This window comes from Dipteris shenzhenensis, chromosome 19 (genome assembly GCF_047967505.1).
Source record: "Dipteris shenzhenensis isolate YYH24624 ecotype China chromosome 19, Dip_SZ_1.0, whole genome shotgun sequence".
NCBI lineage: Eukaryota > Viridiplantae > Streptophyta > Polypodiopsida > Gleicheniales > Dipteridaceae > Dipteris > Dipteris shenzhenensis.
Window position 1 is genome coordinate 44,859,868 of NC_141614.1, and position 21,644 is coordinate 44,881,511.

The window sequence follows — 21,644 nt, forward strand, 5'->3', positions numbered from 1 at the left end:
ATATTTAAAATCCCTTATCTGTGTAAATTTTCCATTAATAAAATGTACCCCTTTTCTATACAAATCTGTAAATTTTTTCCAAAACTATTTTAAATAGTCCCTTATGTATATTTATTTCTATAAATTTTAGAAATAAAAAATATCCTTCTGTTGAACTCACATGATAGGGTTATTTATGATGGGTGATCCCCTGAGGTATTTCAGTGTCTTTACCTGTTTGTGTAAGGAAAAGAACAATTATTTGAAACTGATTTCAAAAGGCAAATAGATTATTTAAAGAGAGACAATAATAAAAAAAATAGTAGTATTTAAACTTGAAGGAAATATGGCCCTTGAGGGGTCCTCTTTAGGGGCAAGGGACATATTCCAACACAGCCCTTGCCCCTAAAGGGGACCCCTCAAGAGCCATATTTCCATTGGTTGTGTTGGAGTCTAGATGTGATTGGTACTAAATAGTACTAAGTGCTAAGTGCTACTAATAGTGCTAAATACTACTAATACTACTAAGTACTGCTACATAGTACTAAATACTACTAATACTGCTAAGTACTAAATAGTACTAATGCTAATCCTAATACTACTACATAATACTAAGTGCTAACTAAGGTACTAAATACTACTAATACTAAATAGTACTAAGTGCTAACTAGTGCTAAATACTACTAAATACTACTGATACTAAATAGTACTAAATACTGCTAAATACTACTTATACTAAATAGTACTAAGTGCTAACTAGTGCTAAATACTACTAAATACTACTGATACTACTAAATAGTACTAAATGCTATGTATTAAATAGTACTAACTGCTAACTTGGAGTGCTGAATAGTAGATGATAAATAGTATTAAACGCTAAATAGTACTGAATACTAAATAGTACTAAATACTAAAATATAGTTCTAAAAACTAAATAGTACTAAATACTAAATAGTACTAATGCTAAATAGTGCTAAATGGTACTAAATGCGTAGTAGTATTTAGCCTTTTAGGCTATCCCTTTAGCACTAAATAATATATAGTGTAACTACATGCTAGGTGGTGCTAATGTTACTAAATGTTAAACAGTCCTAAATGCTAAATAGTACTAAATGCTAAGTAGTGCTGAATAGTACTACATGCCAAATACTACTAAATGCCAAATAGTATTAAATGTTAAATAGTGTTGAAACACATAGTACTAGCAGTGCTAGATAGTGCTGAAACACAACTGTACTAGTAGTGCTATAGATAGTGCCAAATAGTACTAAATGCTTATGCTTTTAGTACTAAATGCTAGGTAGTGCTAATATTACTAAATGTTGAACAATCCTAAGTGCTAAATAGTACTTGATGCTAAATAGTCCTGGTGAATAGTACTAAATGACAAATACTACTAAATGCCAAATAGTGTTAAATGCTAAATAGTGCTGAAACACACAGTACTAGTAGTTCTAAATAGTGCTAAATAGTACTATTGAATGCTAAATAGTGCTGAATACTACTAAATGCTAAATAGTGCTAAATAGTACTAAAGTCTAGATAGTGCAAAATGTTAAACATTGCTAAATGCCAAATAGTTCTAAATCCTAAATATTGCTAAATCACATAAATAGTACTATTTAGTACTAAAAATAAATGACTCAAGCATAAACACTGTCCACTGGCATATGCATCAATAATGTCTCATCCAAGAGAGCATAGCACTATCAGTGCATCACCTACAATGTTTCAAAGCTGTCCCTCAGCATAAAATAGCATCCATGTGCAAAGCGTCCATAAAAAATAGCATCCCACAAGGCAATTTGGGCCTATCAGCGCATCCAACAAGGACCGCAATGCATCCAAATGGCCTATAAATCATCCATTGCAACCAAATGCATACCACGAATGAGCGCACACTGCTCAAACTGAAACCAGAGTGATCTGCATAAGGTATGCTCAAGAAATCATAGTCCCACGGTAATGAGCGCTACTGAAAATAGAACCTGAGATACCTCAAAACATGGGCGCCATTGCATAATCGGACTCAGCAAGAAAATCTGCAAATATCTCTCTTCTGCCAGAACTCCAAAATCCCAACCGATGAGTGAGAAATGGGAGTCAACACTTATCCACTGCCTTGTGGCATAAATCTAAGGTTTCAAAACCTTAGAATGAAAAATGCATAACAGAGAGACGAAATCGAATACACAGAGATTTATAACTCTGAAAATCCTCCACCGAATCACGCAAGAACTGATAGGTAGGGATTTTGGGCGTCCGGAACGCAATGGGACAGACGGTTTTGGAAACCGTGGTCTCAATCACTGGGTCCAACACACGGACTGAAAAACGTTTTTGGAAACATAGCTATCTGTAAACTCCACCGGAGTGTGAATGATGAGCAACATAGAAGTTTTAGGACCTCCTGAGTCCACCGGAACTGACAGATCTGCAAATGGTTGCTCTAAACTTGAGTTCCAACACCCGGGAAAAAAACGCAGAAACTGACACAGTGAACTAGAAATCCAATGAAATGATCCTAGATTCAAGAATGAAGGTGTTTCCAGGCTCCTGAAGTAATGTGGACACCAAAAGCAAGCAATAGTTGCCTCTACAAGTCAATATGGAGTCTCTGTCATCGAACGGAACAGGGAAAAGCTCAAAAAATGACTTTTTCTTTGAAAGCTCTTAATAGGCTCTCAAAACCACTTCGTAAAGCCAAAGTGACTTTTCCAAAGGTTCCTCCAAGGTCTCTGCACACTCGGATGCAAGTAAAGTCACCCACAAAGCTTCCCACAGAGCTTCTCCTTCCTCCCACAGAGTTGCTGAGCTTCCAAGCATTCACGCACGCTCAGCTAGATCACCCGGGCTCTGATACCAGTTGAGAGTGCTCTCAACGGAAGCAAGAACGGAAGAAGGAGAGAGAGAGAGAGAGAGCCACACAAGTTTTGGTGGGTGCAGAACCACCCTAATCTTCTTTTTCATTCATTTATATATGTGTTTGAGTATTTTACATAACCGGGGTAAAGGCACAATGACCTTTAACCCCCACACTACAAACAATAGAACACAACGCATCTGGATTTCTTCTTGTCCACGCGAGAATCTCATCTGCAGTTGGTACTATCTGTTGTGCTGCATTGGCCGAATTCGGCCGGCTTCATGTCCACCCTAGTAGCAGTATCCCAAAGCTCGTATGAGCTTAGGATGGTCTTCATCTTGAACTTCTAGAGTGGATAGTTAGTGCCATCTAACTTTTCGCTTTCGCCAAATGGTGGGATTCGCAGTCTTGCGGGCTGGGCCATCTACTCGCAAACAGAAACACACTACCAAATCTTCTTGCTAGGGTCCAAGCTCTGATACCATGTAAGAAAACAATACGTCTGTGCTCAATAGATAGCAGGATCTCGTATGCAAGAGAGAAAAGTAGATAGTATGGAGAATCAAAAATTTAATTACTGTAGAACTGATACAATAGATGGTGCTGCCTCCCAACCGTGTGCTCTGTGAAAGAAGCTTCGATGGTGAGCTGGAAAAAGTAGAGGATGGAGGCTGGATGCTAAGGAATGAAGGTTGCTGTAGCCAGTGATGAAATGGGTTCATGGGCTTGCTCTTATATAGATACCAGTCATAGTCGGTTAGACCCAATTGGGTGACCGACCCAGTCTGCCCAAACCGGCCGACTGGGGCAATTCTGAAATAGGCCACCGACCACATGATTTCGAAATAGGCCACGGACCACACGATAGAACCGGTGTGCAAAATAGAGCAACTTACCTACGGTTTTCGTTCGGTCTAGAGCCATCCGGGATTATCTCACTACAAGGCATAGGCCATTTTCCGAAGAAAATAATGACACTTTTTACATTAAATTTTTTTTTCACGGGCGCAAACGTCGCTAAAAGCGTCGGAAAAGAACCGTCGCTATAAAGCATCGCTATATAGCGACACTATTAATCATCGCTATATAACGACACTGGTAAACGTTGCTATATAGTGACGATTAACAAAACTAAAAGAAAAGGGTTAGTGGGGCTAAACAGGGCTTACTATGGCCCTGTTTAGCCCCACTAATCCTTTTTTTTTTGGGTAATTACAAAGCAAAGTTTTTTAATAACAAAATTTCCCTTGCAAAAAGGGTAATACAAAATCGCTCAAATGAAATGATCGAGCAACAAAAGCATATACATGTCGGACATATACAACATTGTTTGTAACAAAATTACCCTTTCGAAAGGGCGATACAAAATTGCTCAAACGAGCGGATATATAAAATGACATACAGGGCAAAGAAAATGCTACTACCACTACTACTACTACTACTCATCCGAATCCAAATCGTCCTCGTCTTGTTGACCTATTCCTTGGTCCTTGTTAGCTGCGTCTGCTCCCTCATCCTCGTCATGTGCATCTGATCCCTGGCCCTGTTGATCGATCACCTCCGATGATGGGATGCTTGAGCTTTGACCCTAAGAGTGAACCATATAAATCAAAAATTAGATTGGAACTTAAAGAATTAAACAATTTAAAAAGTGAGATTACAAGGAGTAAACTTATACCGTGCAAGCACCCATGACACATGAGTCACCCCAGAGACCACGCACACACACAAGCACACACGTGCGCGCTGACAAAATATGAAGAGGGGAGAGGAGAAGAGTGTAGACGAGGAGAGAGGGCACAACTAGAGAGCACACCACAAATGACTAACTGTACACTAGATTTAGTGGAAAAAATAGAATATATACAAACCCATTTAGGGTTAGGGTTAGGGATCTAACCCTTTCCTTTATAGCACTCTATAAGGTTAGTGCTATGCACATATGATCACGTGATGGTGCTATGCACACATGATCACATGATGTTGAGCGTGAACTCTCAATACTTCCCTCAAGATCAACATCATGAAGTAGGCCTTCCCTCAAGATGATGATTCTGGGGAATCGAAGAAGGACTGAACATTACATTCTATCACACCCCTTTAATGGGAATGTCCTTCCTCTGCATCAAACCAAGAGCTAGTTGGTGTTTCTCGAAAAGCTCTTTACCAAGTGGTTTGGTAAAGATGTCTGCAACATTTTCTTTGCTATCACAATGCTGCAGTGTGATGTCACCAAGTAACACTCTTTCTCTGATGAAGTGCTCTCTGACATCAAGGTGCTTTGTCTTGGAGTGATATACTGGATTTTTTGGCCAATGTTTGAGTGATTGATTATCATAGTATATTGTTGTTGGCTTAGACTCATCAAAGTAATCTTTTTTTGACAATAGTCTTTTGAGCCATATAGCCTCACATGCACTTGTAGTGAGTGCTCTATATTCTGCTTCAGTCGAAGACAAAGAAACAGTTGGCTGTTTGTTTGACAACCATGATATAGTACCTTAACCAAGGAAAAATGCATATCCCTGTGTCGATCTCCTGGTCTCATGATCTCCAGTATAGTCACTGTCACAGTATCCAATGCAACCGTGGATGACTTCCTCTGTATTCTATCCCAAACTGTCTTGTACCTCTGATGTATCTCAAGACTCTTTTGTCTGCATTCCAATGAGATTGTTTTGGATTTGCCATAATCTGTGCTAGTGAGCTTACTGCATAACAAATATTTGGCCATGTGATTGTCAGATATATAAGAGATCCGATGAGCTACCTGCAGTATCTGTCATTGACTGTAGGCTTTTCTGAATCTTTAATAAGTTTCAAACTTGTTCCATGGGAGTGGCTACAATCTTGCAATCTGCCATATGAAACTTCTCAAGGAGACTGTCCACATACTTGAGCTGACTCATGAATGTGCTATTTGAATCTCTCCAGAACTCAATTATAAGACAATAGTGCATAAGTCCAAGATCTTTCATGTCGAACTCTACAAATAAGTCTTGTTTCAGTTTTCTGATGAAGCTATCCTTGCTTCCTGTCACAATCAGATCATCTATGTACAAAAGTGCAATAGTAATGTCTTTCCCTTGAACTTTGTAGTAGAGAGTATGATCTGCATTGGACTTCATGTATCCCAGATCAGCAAAATACTTGTTGATTCTATTGTACCAACTTCTGGGTGCTTGTTTTAAGCCGTAGAGACTTTTCTTGAGATGGCAAACCTTATTCTCCTTTCCTGGCTCAACATAACCTATTGGTTGTTGCATGTAGACTTCCTCGTCTAGATAACCATTGAGAAATGCATTCTTGACATCGAGCTGATACACATTCCATTTGTTGAGTGTCGCTAGTGATATCAAGAACCGTATGGAATCCATCTTTGCTACTAGAGCATAAGTCTCATCATAGTCTTGACCATATTGTTGTGCAAATCCTTTTGCAACTAGTCTGGCTTTGTATCTCTGAATACTGCCATCTGGATTGTACTTCACTTTGTATACCCATTTGTTTGCTATGGCCTTCTTTCTTGGTGGAAGGTCGCATAAGTCCCAAGTGTTATTTTTATACAAAGCATCCATTTCTTCATTCATAGCAATTTGCCATTCTGGCTTGTCTACTGCATCTTCAAAGTACACTGGCTCTTTTGTAGCCATGATGGTAGTCATAAGAGCATAGTTGGTGGTTTCCACTAAATTGCTTTGCCTTTTTGAGCATATGTATGTGGCTGGAGGTCTGCTTTCCCTAGTAGACCGTCTGAGCTATTGTGGCTCTGCTTGGGGTGCTGCTAGCAATTCTTGCTCTTCTTCATCAACCTGTTCTGTAGATGATTGTGAAGTCGATGCTTCTATCTCCTGTGTAGGTGAGGTTTTCCATTCTAATTCCACATCAAAGATTACATATCTGGAGATAATGACCTTGCGGTTGATGGGATCATACAATTTGTATGCTTTGCTTTCTTCACCGTAGCCAACCATGATGCATTTGTGTGACTTCACATCCAATTTCCTGTGATGATCATCATGTATGTGGGCATATGCTATGCAACCAAATATGCGGAGATGCCCAATGTGTGGCTTGTGTCCAGTGAATGCTTCATAAGGAGTCATACCCTATATCGGTTCGGTAGAAAACCGATTAAGCAAATAGTTTGCAGTGGCTATTGCTTTTGCCCAATACTGATTTGGAAGATGCTTTTCACTAAGCATTGCTCTAGCACTGTCTACTAAAATCCCATTCTTCCTTTCAGCTCTTGCATTCTGTTGAGGAGTATCTGCACATGTGAATTGTCTTCGTATGTCATGATTTCTGCAAAAGTTCATGAATGCTGAAGACATGTATTCACCTCCTCTATCTGATCTCATGACCTTGATCTTTTTGCCTGTCTGGTTTTCTACCATCGCTTTGATTCTTGAAATATGGAAAACACTTCAGATTTCTCTTTCATAAAGTAGGACCCAACAATATCTGTTGTAGTCATCGATGAAAGTCAAGTAGTAAAGTGAACCATTGATGCGACGGGTCTGGGCATAACCCCATACATCTGTATGAATCAAATCAAGAATACCTTGTGCATGAGAGGTACTTCTGACAAAGTTGGTTTCTTTTGTTTGTTGAAGCGGCATGCTTCGCAAACTTTTCCAAGAAACTATAGCTTCAGAATCCCAATTGCCATATTCTGATTTCTGAGATCTAACAAGTACTTGAAGTTGACATGACCATATCTCTTGTGCCATTTTGCAGATAGTGGCATCTGTTGTGGTTGAGCTGACATGGCATGCTTATCTGGTACTATAGTTAGCATTCTGTATAAGCATCCTTCCTTGACACCTTTTGCTACTGGCTGACATCTTTTGGATTTATCTTTGATAGTGCATTCATCACCGTCGAAGCTGACTCGATAATTGTGTTCCATCATTTGACCTACTGACAAAAGGTTCTTGCTGAGCTTCGGAACATAGAGCACATCTTTCACTAATCCTTTTGTACCAGTGAAAATGTTCATAGGGATAATGCCTGTCCCTTGAACCGAATTCGGTGTATTGTCTACTGTGTAGATGATATTTTTCTATCCTTCTAATGGCTTCATTTCTGTGAACCATTCCTGATTATTTATCATATGAGATGATGCACTGCTATCGATATACCAAGGATTGATACACCAAGGATCCTGTTCCACTTGGTCGACTTGATAGCTGTAATTCTCTTTGGGATTGAAATCAGTGTTTGAGTACACTGTATCAGTTTGATGCATTTCCTCGCTTGCAAGAAACATATTCCCATGTTCATTTGCAAAATGACTGTGACTAAAATGTCCACCATGATGATTTCCTCTACCTTGGGAATTCCCTCGATTACTATTGGATTGACCGCCTTGGTCATACTGCTTCTTGCGGCAATCTCTTTCATAGTGTCCAAACTTGTGATAGTAGTGGCATTGAATGTTTGACACATTGGTGGATGCATTCCCTCGTCCTTGAAATCTTCCTTGGTTGGAATGATTTCCTCTTTGTTGATTCTGCTGTTGCTGAGGATGATGCTGATGCTGATGCTGATGCCAACTTTGATTTTGTTGCTGATGATGACCACTTTTCTGATATGATCTACCTCTACCTTTGCCTTTGCTTCTGCTTCTATTTGAAGCTATGAATGCTTGATCATTAGAATGACCTTTATGTGCTTGAATGGCCTGAGTCCTGAGTTCTTCACCAAGTAGGATTGACTGAAGTTCTTCCAGTGTCAAAATTTGCCATTGGATGGGAATACTCTGAACTAGATTCTCGTATCCCTCTCCTAGTCCATTCAGAATGACTTGAACCTCTATGGGGTCCATAGTCTCTTGTGTTGCTGCAAGTTGATTGTTGTAGTCTTTTATGTGGAGTACATAAGCATGACCGGTTTCACTGCTGTTGCAAAAACTCTGGTTGATCTCGTTTCTCGGGTGAGAATCTTGGATGTGTTTTTGGACTCTAGAGAGCTGCGAACATATCCCATGCTTCTTTCGATGTCTTAACTGTGTTGAGCTGTCCTAGCGTGACATCTTGCACATTCTACTAGATCAGATGATAGGCATACTTGTCTTTCTTATCCCATTCTGCCTGAGCTCGAAAACTAAACTTTAGACCACATTCTCACCAAACATGCCTAGAGGGAGCCAACCCTTCACGAACAAGATAAACATGAAGGGGTGGTGTGCCATAAGTGAGGCAGTGGGGCCCCATCCCACCAAGCTGAAAATGCTATGCGTTCTCTCCTTCAAACAAGAACTTCATAGGTGCTACGTGCCCCTAAGGCAATTTATCCGAACATGGGTAAGTGCCGTTAGGGAATTTTGTAAATGGAATAGCACTTGATCTGGGAGGGCGAGCCATACGAGTTGAAAGGCTTTTATACGGTGGTTCATTGTGAGGGCCGAGGAATAGGGGCGTACGGCTCGACTCCTATCGGCATTTGAATTCAAATCTTCAATTGAACTTATTGGTCGTCTTATCGAACTTATAATGGGATTTGGATTGTTCGTTCACGAAGCCTTGTTGATTGAAGGTCATATTCTTCCAATGGGGCTCAAGGAAATGCGAGCTACTACCGGGAGTAAAAATATCATCTTTCTCATTGAGGGCGAGGAGGAATCTCCAGCAAATGAGATCGTATTCAATCGAGAAGAGGAGAACGAAGCGCAAAGCACGAAGTGGCGAGGCAGGATCTGCTATTGGTGTAGAAACTGTTTGTGTACCTGTAGATGCCATTGTAGATCCCGTTGCTGGTGCTGTGACAATAGATGGAGTAGAGCTACTGGTGGCTGGATCAGCCAATGGTCTAGGTGTAGACCCATCGACATACTCCCATTTCTCCTGAAGTACAAGAATGGTCTCCATTCGATATTTCCATGTACCGTAATTGGAGGTCTAACTTAGCAGATGCCTCCGAATTGAGGTTGCTAGTCGACATGGTGCAAGAAATGTACTCAAAAGTGTCATGAAAATCTCTGTATGAATCAACTACAAATACACTAACTATGCCAAGTGAAATCTCCGAACCGTCGGTGAAGATAGAACTGCAATATATAAAATCTAATCTGTATTACAAGGCTTGTGGCAATGATGATGGGAATAGCCAAGAGGCTTTATAAGGCTGAAATGATGTACACGATGCCATCAGATAGCCGAATAGGCTTCAAAATGGAGCATGTGTGTGTGAAATCAAATGCTATTTGCCCACTAAAACAATATGCATTGCCTCTGTACTCTGTGAAGTCTGCTCACTGAACTGATGAACATAATGTTTCAGGTAATGTATTGATGTGAAACTATATGTGAGCATATGGACTGACTCCGAGTAGATACTAGTTAGGAATTTTGGGCATGGCTTAGATTGGTAACTTGGGGAAATTCAAAGCGTACCCTCTATGGTGATCTAGTCTACTCTGATCTAGATCTATATCAACCGTCGATCGATGAAAAAACAGCAAATAATTCCTTTTCTTTTGTTCTTTTTAAGTGATGGGTCAGATGCATCAATGTAGAGGCAAATGCATGAAGGAAGTGGTTTTATCGGTGAGGCTCAAATGTGAGTGTAACTTGTGCCAAAATGTGCATGTGATGTAATGACACATAAAGCACACAAAAAATGAGCGACTTTTCGTTTTGGAGCGCCCTCAAATTCTTCCTGGAACAAGAGATACGACTTGATCTAGGTGGAGGGGCAAAAGGAGTGCAAATGGTGCTCAATGATGATGTGTCACTGTGGGTCACATGCAATGATGATGTTGCACTGTGCCTAGAAAGAGGTGTGCCAGTGAAGCCTTGTGCTGAGGTGGCAGGAGTGGTCACATGAAGTGACTGTGGAGCACTGTGTGTGCCTGCAGAGGTCAGTGTTGACTGGATAGCTGAGGTGGCACAGATGATGTCAGTAGATGATGTGGCAATAATGATGTGGCACTGATGACATGGCTGATGGTGTGGTAGTGGTGATGTGGCAGATGACATGGCATAGATGACATGTCATTGATGATGTGGTAGTTGAGTTGGTAGGATGATGTGGCCATGATGATGTAGCTACCATCATGGCAGATGACATGGCACTTGGAGATAAGGGTGCCACATGGCAAAGATCCAACCAATCGACATAATTGGGGTTTACTAGGCTTAACCATGGTTAGGGATGAACATTATCTGATCTGCCACATGTCGGAGAAGGATGGCTATCAGAATCTATGAAGATTTTGATGGAATCTTGGGATGCTCCAGAATCTTTGATGATTCCGTTGATAAAGTCGCAGAGGAAGTTCAACCTCTCATCTCTGATAATGGATCTGGGAGGATGGTTGCAGAGGTTGTGGCTGTAGAAGGTTATAAGTGGGCTGGCGACGATGGAGCTTGATGGCTAGAGCTCATGGCTTGGAGGCTACCTTTGGAGCGAGCTATAGGAGCATGGATCCTGGAGCTTTGAAGAGTTTGGTGCTAGCTTTGAAGACTTTGAGCTCTTGCAAAGAGAGAAGTAGCTCAGGTGGTCGTAGAAGATGCTTTGCAAGAGGCTGGCTTGCTAGAGTTTCTAGTCAGAGGCGGGTCATTAAAGACTATTATCACTTGGAGCAGCTAGACATTGCCTTTGGGTGATGCAGTTGCACTTTGGAGAGGTTGTCGTAGGGCGTTGAGTGCCGAGAGTAGGTCCGTTGGTCGCCTTTGCATGAAGGCTGTGAGCTTTGGACCTGAGCTAGGTGAGGCGGCATTGGCTTGTAGCTACAGCCCATGGAGCCAAAGACTTTGACGCTTTGTCGTAGGACACTTTGGAGGCTCGATCAATCTATGAACTACTTGTCTCGTCGGTGAGCGGGGGCTGGAGGGAGCTTGGGTTGTGCCTCAAGAGCCGCGTTGCTTGAAGGTTGGAGGATTGGAGCCACGGTTGCTTGAAGATCTATGTAGTTATGGAGATAAGCACAAGATCAAGTAGTCTCTTGCTCGGAGAAACCAACATTTGTAGTTGGTGGCAAGGCTTACATGTGGGTCGTCGACCAAATGACGCTAAACTCCAGCTTCCAATGAAGCACTACCAGAGCAGCTTCTTCGTAAATGGTTCACGACGCTTATGGCACTGCTGGTCATTGGCAAAGTAGCCAGTGAGTCTTTTAGACATTGTTGGAAAGCAGCCCATGAGGAAGTGCCAAGCTTAGGATCTTTGTTGAAGGGAGTCTAACCTTAGTCTCAAGAAGAAAATCTCTCAAAAGAAGAACTAGAGCACTCTCTCTCCCTAGAACTAATGGAGTCTCTCACAGGAGTATGAGTCTCTTCCTATCTCTCTCAAGACAAGATCTCATGAACACTTAAAGGAACTCTCTCTCTCACACGTAGTAATGAACAGAATTCTCAAATGTATTGGATTGAAATTTTCTTCACATGAACAAAAGTCTCTCATGGAAGAGAACACTCAATCTCTCTATCACTCTCGGGAATCGCAATGCCTCAGCGGAAGGCAAGGGAGCTCTGATACCATGACAAAATATGAAGAGGGGAGAGGAGAAGAGTGGAGATGAGGAGAGAGTGCATAGCTAGAGAGCACACCACAAATGACTAACTATACACTAGATTTAGTGGAAAAAATAGAATATATACAAACCCATTTAGGGTTAGGGTTAGGGGATCTAACCCTTTCCTTTATAGCACTCTATAAGGTTAGTGCTATGCACATATGATCACGTGATGGTGCTATGCACACATGATCACATGATGTTGAGCGTGAACTCTCAACACATGCACACAGAGAGAGACACACACACAAAGAGAGAGAGAGAGAGAGAGAGAGAGAGAGAGAGAGAATATTCTTATTTTACATCGACTGCACACACACACACACACACAGACACAACCACGAAATAGTATATTCCTACTCTAGACACACACATAGCCCATCCACTACACAATCACATACACAGGTACTTCCCTTGTGCTAGAACATCCCATAGGATTTTGGTTCATTTATGGGGTAAAATAATAAAACTTCCCCTTCCTTTTATTTCATGTGATGGGATGTCTCTCAATGGCTTGCATATATATATTTTATGTGATTGTATGGGATGATTTAATCTTATTACACTCTTCATTGCATAAATCTTCTTATGATATGCGTAATTTATTTGTGGCAATTTATATATTATGTATTTTCCTTAATTTTCTTATTTACTTTAATTACTTCCCTCCCTTAAGCCTTTTTATCCTTGTTAATTAATGGCATACTTTCTTTTAAATTTTTATTTAAATTTTATTAGGGGTGGCCTTTCTAATGTGATTCAATTTAATGCCTTGTTATCCTATGTAAGCCAATAAGTGGAGATCTTTCTATTTTTAAATTTACCTCCCCCCCCAACCCCATATACACCCCCCACCCTCATTCTTATGAATTTGTACACAATTTTCCTTGTTTATATTTATTTTTACATTAAGTTTCCCATGTTATAGTTAGTATTTACACACACACACACACACACACACACACACACACACACACACACACACACACACACACAAACATACACATACACATATACATATACATATACATATACATATACATATAATATACATATACATATATGTATATTTATATACATACATATATATATATTAATAATCCTTTTTCTAAGTATCATATATATGTATTAAAACCTACCCTACACACTAAGCCATCAATTAAAATAAATAAACACTTATGCCTATATGCATATTAATACACGAATAAACCCCAAAAAAAACCCCCACTTTCTTTGAATTGGCCCTATTATGTAACGAAAAATTAACTTGCTATCCCCCACAGCTGCATTTTCACCTACAAATACACTTAGTGGTGTATCTTTCTATCTACTTCTAGGCCTACTTGGCATTAATGGTTTTGTCTTCCCAAAGTATAACCTCTACCTTAACCAACCCCCCTAATTAACCACCTCTACACCCCCATCAATCCATTTGAGTTTTCATACGTTACTTGCACCACCTCTCCACCACCCCTGCTATGCTTAACATTCACCTCTACTTGGTGGCTTTAATGGCTCTTTAGCCTAACATTTGCGGTAAACATTTGCGGTAGAAGTAGTCATGCCTATGGAATTCATGGTCTCGAGGCTTAGAGTTTCAATTAGAGACCAAATATCTGATGAGGCCATTTTGGAAATGCTATAGGCCATCCATTGGGAAAAGGAGCTGAAGAAAGAAGTCACCGTATGAAGTGACAAGCAATAGAGTAAGCTAGCAACAAGAAAAAGCGAAAAACTTAAGGATAATAACGATTTGCAAGGCATTTGTGGAAGGGTTAAACTCCATGGATGATCTCACTATTGCCCCGGCTAGGGTACAAGAAGACTTTAAATTTTGCAGGGAAATTCTTTGCTCTACAAAAGCCTTTGTTGACCTTGGCACAAGCCATAACCTTGTATAATATGAGATTGCACCCGACTCCTGACATTTAAGGAAATCGTGGAACCTACACCTATCATGGTATGCAATGAATGGGAAAGTCTGGCATGTAATTGGTTGTGTGGAATTGCCCATATCCGTTGATAACCATAGCATGCTAGTAGATGTTCTGTTATGCCTACAGATGCTATGGACAAACAAGTAATCCTTGGGAGAACTTGGTGTTGGTCAGTTAAGGCCAAAATAATTGATGGGAATGCACCGCAACATTAACCAACCATGGCTGCACCTCAGTCTCATTTCAATCAGTATAGGGACCTCAATCCCATCTCTTCCTAAGATCCATAAGACCACCAAGATGGACATGAGTCCCTTATATATGGTGGAGGCTTCCTCATCCACCTCTGAAAACATCCGAATGGTAGTAATATCCTCATAGCAGGATGATTCCCTTGTAGCACTAAAGGGAAAGAACAATGGAACGACATCGGTTTTGCCGACCCCTCCAACGGCTCATACACCAAAAGTGAAGGGGACCCGCTGGCTTCTACAAGGTACACCTCCAACATCAACCTTTTAGTCTATAGAAGGTCAGAGACATCATGCAACTTCGCTCCCCCACTCACCTCCTACATCAACGGGAGTGCAAGCTACTCACAAAGAAATCTCGACCAAGAAGATATAAGACAACAAGTAGAAAATGGAAGTACCATTCCAGGTGAATACCTAAGAAATTGCTACAGGCTCAAGGCTACAATAGCTCAATTCCCTTGTAAGTCTCCTACTAAGGCCAAGCAACCATTGACGTCATTGACGGCTAAGACAATAGTAGTTTTGTGCAAGAATCTAACTCTACCTCCAAGGTGCAGCTCTCCACTCTCTTCATAGGTGCTCTCAACAAGTACACGGCTTGTAAAGAAGCCAGATACTCCAAATCATAGCACTCTTACTTCAGTTTGCTTGCATGGGGTTTAGGTGGAAAAAGCCAATTGGCATTTTAGGTAAAAATAGAAAGGTGCCAAGTTCAGTCCATCCTTAGGTGAAAATAGTGTCCCCTATTGTATCAATTTGTGGTTCATATGCATATGGGTTTGGCATCATTCCAAGTAGGTGTATATGGTCTAGGAGGAAGCACACACTCCATTCATAGGTTCCCTAACTCAAAAGTACACAATCCAAGTCAGCACAATGATAAGGTCAATATTTTAATGTTGCAGCGTCCATGTAACTCCACATGACTTAAACTCACCTAGATGAAGTCCAGGAAGGCCAATTAATCAGTCAAATTTTAGAGTAGGTCCCATAAATTCAAGTCAATACCTTAACGTTAACGTATTAATTGATAACGTAGTGAGACTACCTCAGTCACATCATTGCTATAGGCCTAGCATGATGACTCCTGACCCGCTGTGCTATTAACGTTGACCTGCTACAATATATCGCCAATCACTACGGTAGTGCTAATGTGATGACTCCTTAATGTGACGACAAACTTTCATGCTAACATTGATTTGCTACTATCATAACACCAAGTCACTACACTATCACAATGCCAATGCCAATTCCTACTCTAATAACACTTGTCATTGCGTTAATGCTAACAGTGACCCACTGTGTTACCAGTTCCACTATATAGGCAGACAACCTATATAATGGACTTGGTAACACTGATTCACTACACTAACACAATGATAACACCAATTGCTCCACTAATAACACTAGTCATTATGTTAATGCTAATGCCAATTGCTCCACTAATAACACTAGTCATTACATTAATGCTAACACTGACCCGCTGTGTTACTAGGTCCTCTATATAAGTAGGCAGCCTCATCCTGCACATTCTCACTTGGAAGTGTATCAAAATATTTCAAAGAATCCAACCCAAAATTTCTCTAGCTCCCATGCTCACTTCAAGTCACCCTCCTCTTCATGTTCCCTTAGCACCCAATGTCTATTTTTCACTGATAACCTCAATCCAAAAAACAATGCCTCTTCATCCCTCCTACCTTCTACTACTCCCTAGTCTCCCCAAAACTCTCTCCTGCATCTGTCTCCCCAAAACTCTCTCCATCCGTCTCCCCAAAACTCTCTCCATCCATCTCCCCTCTCAAATGAAGCCAAATCCCTCTGCATAGTAGGCTACCAATGAGCTTGAGCCATTTGCCTAGTAGACCACCACTAGGACATTACAAAAGAGAAGAATCATAGACATGGAGGACGTCCAAAATTTACTCCGATCATGCCACGCAAATGACCCAATTCTCCCCACTTGGACCAGACTATCTAGAACGACTACAGAAGTGGTTATCCACTCACAATTCAAATGCAATGTCAAGGACTTCAAACTTTACTACCAATGCAGAGGCATACTAGGCATTAAGAGACCTGAAGGTGGTACCACTTATCCAAGAAATGGGCTTACACATAGTGACCGATAGGTTCCCTTGCCACTCGAATCTATGCCAAATGATTGATTTTGTGGATAAATATAATAACTCCTCAAGCTCCACCTGCTAGCTCCATGTGGATGGGAAGTATCATTTGTACTAGTGAGACTTGAAGGCTAGGTTGAATACAACATAAAAATTCATAGGGGTGGCGTCCTTATCAATTTGACCAAGGATGTGACATTGGCAAAGGCAACTTGGGTGATCACTCTTCTCGTCCAAATTCAACACACGAAGCATCACAACTTGATACTTCCAAATATATAGGCGCATATCCATATGCCAAAGGAGACTAAGTGGGCCGATCACATTTATAGGGAAATTTAAATATGTGTACATACTTCAAGGGAAAATATAAAAAATCCCATGTTTCTCATGCCCATAATCCACCACCTCTCCAATGATGCAATTTCGACAAGGTACGTGGATGCGTCTGAAAATTATGCATTGCTAACGACTCCAGCTATAGAAGGTCAACTCCCACCAAGCCATCGACCAAGAAAAGGAGAGACAAGCAGATAAGCCATCAAGTAGTGGAAGCAACAGAGGAAAAGCAAAAAAGAGAGCAAGATGCTCTTCTACAACAACACCATGATGACCTAAGAAGACAATAAGAGGAAGAAGCACAAAAGAAAGAGGCAGAGGTTGCTAAGAAAATTCAACAAGAATGCCGCCTATTAAGGCCAATCCAAGAAGGGGAAGACATCATCAATATGGCCTGGGAGCCCGGTGGGAATACTCCCCTTGGTCCAACTCAAGAACATATCCAACTTCCAAGAATGTGCACCTAAGTAGCTAACATAGGGCCAAGGACAAAAGTAGCCACATCCAACTCACCGATTTAGTACCTATAAGAATGGAGCACTATATCTCCAACACATACACTACAATAGAGGGCTACTCCAAGCTTATGTATGAGGACAATCAAGCTACACAAAAAGGATATAGTTTTTATGGAATCCCTTATTGCCATGGTGGTGGCTACATGGCAAATCCTAGCCCAAGGATAGGAGTACACAACTCAACAAAGTCTTATTGTGCAACCCAAGCCCACAACAAACTCCAAGTCATAGAGGCTGCCTTGCAAAATGAGAAGGTAGAAAGGCCTGGGTTGAAGCCAATGCACTAAAGGTTGTAGAGATGGAGCACCTATAGACACAAGAGGTCTTGGCCACAGAATGGTCCATAATTGACACTATTCAAGTCAAGTACAATTCTCTCTAGTGCAAAGCCATGGTGGACCAAGAACAGACATAAGGGCATAGGAGGAAAAGAAAGCCCTAGAGGCAAGGGTGGTCTAGTAGGCACAACTGATTCTAGAGTGTCTGCATGCAATCATTCAACAAAGGTAGCAACAGATAGTCAACCTCTAGGTAGATCTGCAAATGGCCAGATCTTGTGCTCCTCCACAACAAGACACCAACAACCTCAACAAGCGGCTACTAAATAGGTCAATTCGTGCATCCTCACTTTGCCTCACAAGCCAAACAATTGAAGACACCATGAATTACTTTTTTCACAGCATTTTTGTGGTTGCGCTCTAGCATGACATCAATTTTGAAACCCACTTATAGCCCATGACTTAGAGACCCTACTCTGCCACACTAATTATCTTGCCCATCCCCTAATAGCCATTTCCTATTTTCATGAGGACATTGTCCTCCAAGATGATAAAAACATTCTTACTCTCTACTACCACCCAAATGTCTATAACTTCATGGTGTGGATTAGAGTACTCCAAGACTCCTCAATTTTCTCCTATGAGAGTCCCATGCTTGATCTACGTTGATTCCTGATAAGGAGGTAATACGAGGGATTCTCACACACTTGTTTACTCGGTCGCCGCCATATTTGAAAAAATCTGGATGTTATCTATATCTAGCTTGGACAGGACACCTGATTCACGTCGCTATTCCTGAATCTAGAGGCGGTAAAAAGAGGAAGAGGAAGTAAAAGTCCCAGTCAAGGGCAAAAGAATTGCTCAGGAAAGCCTAATGCCCTACAGAACCTACCTTGCAACCCACAGATCCTAGAACAATGCTTGCAAGTGTATGGCCATGAGGATGCTGAATGTGTCTTACAACTACGAGGATGGTGGTCCAGAGAACATGGGTACTAGTACATGGTACAAAATTCTTAAGCTCATGATCTTCTTGGACCTAGAAGTCCCTTTTGAGGAGGAAGGATAGGAGGAGGTGATTGAGCACCCACACAAATAGAAGGACCAATCATAGGAGACAAGTCCCGACTATGACACTTGGTATGAGGCCATAACATCCTTCTGCACCATCAAGGATGCTTTTGATACTAATAGATGGAAGGGTAAGCTCTTGATCTTCCACCTTAACTAAAAATACATGATAGAAGTGTGGGCCCTCACCAAACTCATTCAGAGGAGCTTCAAGAAATGGCATTGGGAGCATAATAGAATGATGAGGATTACTAGAAATCAAGCGACTGCATTCGAGCAAGGACTTTTGTAAATTTTGACACTCTAGTATAATGGTTTATGTTCAAAAGTAGCATGCACTACTTACTTTTACATGGTTGTCCTAGCCATAATATTGTGAGTAATTAATTGTCTTACACACAAACAACAATTTCAAAAAGTAATGTTTGGCAAAGCTTTTTCAAGACTCAAGGAAGGAGTGGAAGAAAGTCTTAGGTTATGTGCAAGACAAAATATGTCAAAATTTTCTTGTGCCATTACCATTTTTATTTTGGCCATAACTTGGGCAATATGGCTCTAAATATGGTCATGTTTGTAGTCAAAACGATTGGAATGATGTGAATGGAGTCATTTCTCATGTTAGACTATCAAAATGCTCTAGCTTTGAGAATTTTTTGTACTTATCTTTGTTTCATCAAAGAAAAACCTTATCAACCTCTATATTTTCTTATGATCATCGATTTTTCTCAGATAGAGTTTGTGGATCCTTAGTTTCCTCCCTCCATCCTAGAGATGTATGGTCATACGAAGGTGATCCATAATTAGTAAGCATCATGGTCATAAGGTGATCAATAAGTAAAAATTGATTGCTACTATAGTTTTTCACAAAGCTCCTCATGATCATCGCTTGAACATAGTCGCTCGATGTTTTGACTTACCAATGATAAGGGGAAGATATATAAGGACAAATTACACTCAGGTCCCAAAAATAGCTGCAAAAGCCAGCCTACAGCCACAATGACAGATAGCTTTTTTGAAGCACGAGGCATTTTGGAGAACTTATTGTCTCAGTTGGCCTTGAACAGCAGATAGCCCCATCATATATGGCTCTACAATGCTGCTAGAGTTGGCCACATTTTGAGAAGATGCATGCAACCAATCCCAACATTGTATTTTCATTCCCCAAATTTGAATTTTTAGAAGTGGGACCATCTTTTGCACTGGTGGCTGCTCAGATGGAAGAATTAAATACCACCTTTGCCTTGGTCCCAGATCCAGTAGTCATGGCAAATGTGCATTTTTTTTGACTACTTATCAGGAACATTCTGACATAAGCCACCGACAAAGGAGAATCATCAATGGCTTTGATTTTACTTGACGTAGAGTTGAGTGGGCTCTTAGGTGCTTGTTTAGCTAAGCGGGATTGTTTGTCGGTCTCTAGGAGAGGATGTTAAATAAGGGGACTCTATTTCCTCAAGTTATGTGATTATATATACGTGTCCAAAACCTCATGGTCACTACATACATAACTTTGAAGATATGTTCAAGACTCAATTCTGGAAGCCTGTCCACTCATTTTTCCGCATCTCCCACATGACTTTGCCCTTCACTAAGTCATGAACAATACCCTTAAGGCTAAAATTATGCACAAGAACAATCCAGGGATAGATTGTGAAGTAGAAGGGGGGCATCTTAACCTCCATGGTTAACAATTCATGTAAGCACAAAGAAGTAGGAAAGGGGATGAGGAAGGTAATCTGCTATCTGCCTTGGAGTCGCATGGGACCAAGTGCTTGTAATTAGAGAGTGAGAGAGGTAAATGACAGTACAAGGGTTAGCCCTCCCTTCAAAAGGTGGTGTAAAAGGCCATAACTTTGACTTTGGTCCTCATTGTGTACATGCAACTTTTGGAATACAAGTTCTCTCATTCTCTTCATTCTCTTTTGAGTGAGACTTCTTGCTTTCATGAGGAGTTTATTGGGAGTGGAGGCTCCAATGGCATTCTTCCAAGATCCCCATGATAGGTGAGTCATCACTAGACTACACATAAATGCACTTATGAATCTTTTTAGAAGCTTCCTTGGAGCCATACCGGCCCAAAAGAAATGTAATACTAGAAATAAGATACTAGGAAAGGGAGAAAGAGGAGTGAGGGCATAGGGTTGGCCTAAAAAGTTTGATAGTAGGAAAGGTAGGAAGAGGAGTGAGAGCATAAGAGTCGGCCTAAAAAGTCAAAGTTTAGTCTTTAGTTGCTAGATGCAAGTTTTGAGAAATATAAGCTCTCTCCTTTTCCAAGAGTGGTGTCTTGTGTTCTTTTACTTCTTGCCTTTTGTGATTGCCTCTCATCTCCCCTCCCCTTCTCTTTCCTCATTCTTCCCATCCCCTCTCCCTCCCCATCTCCCTTTCCCCCTCCCTTATCTCCCTTCCTCCCATGTGCAACGGGAGGCTCCATTGGCATTCCTTCAAGATCCCCATGACACGTGAGTCACCGCACAAGAATACAATTTCAGAAGTGAGTTTCTATTCTTGGTTAAGAAAAACATGAGATGTATTATAAAGAAAGTTTGTACAAGATGAAAACTCTTTCAAAATATAGCCATCCTAGATACTAGAATTCCATTTGGCAAGCTTTCCTGATCAAAGAAGGAGGCATCATCATGTCAAGTAAGTCATCATACATCTTTGAGAAAATCCTATTGTTGGAGCTGCAAAAAGGATTCAGCAAGTGAGACAAAAGAGAGAGTTTATTCAAAAGAGACAGGCCCAATATATAGGCATCA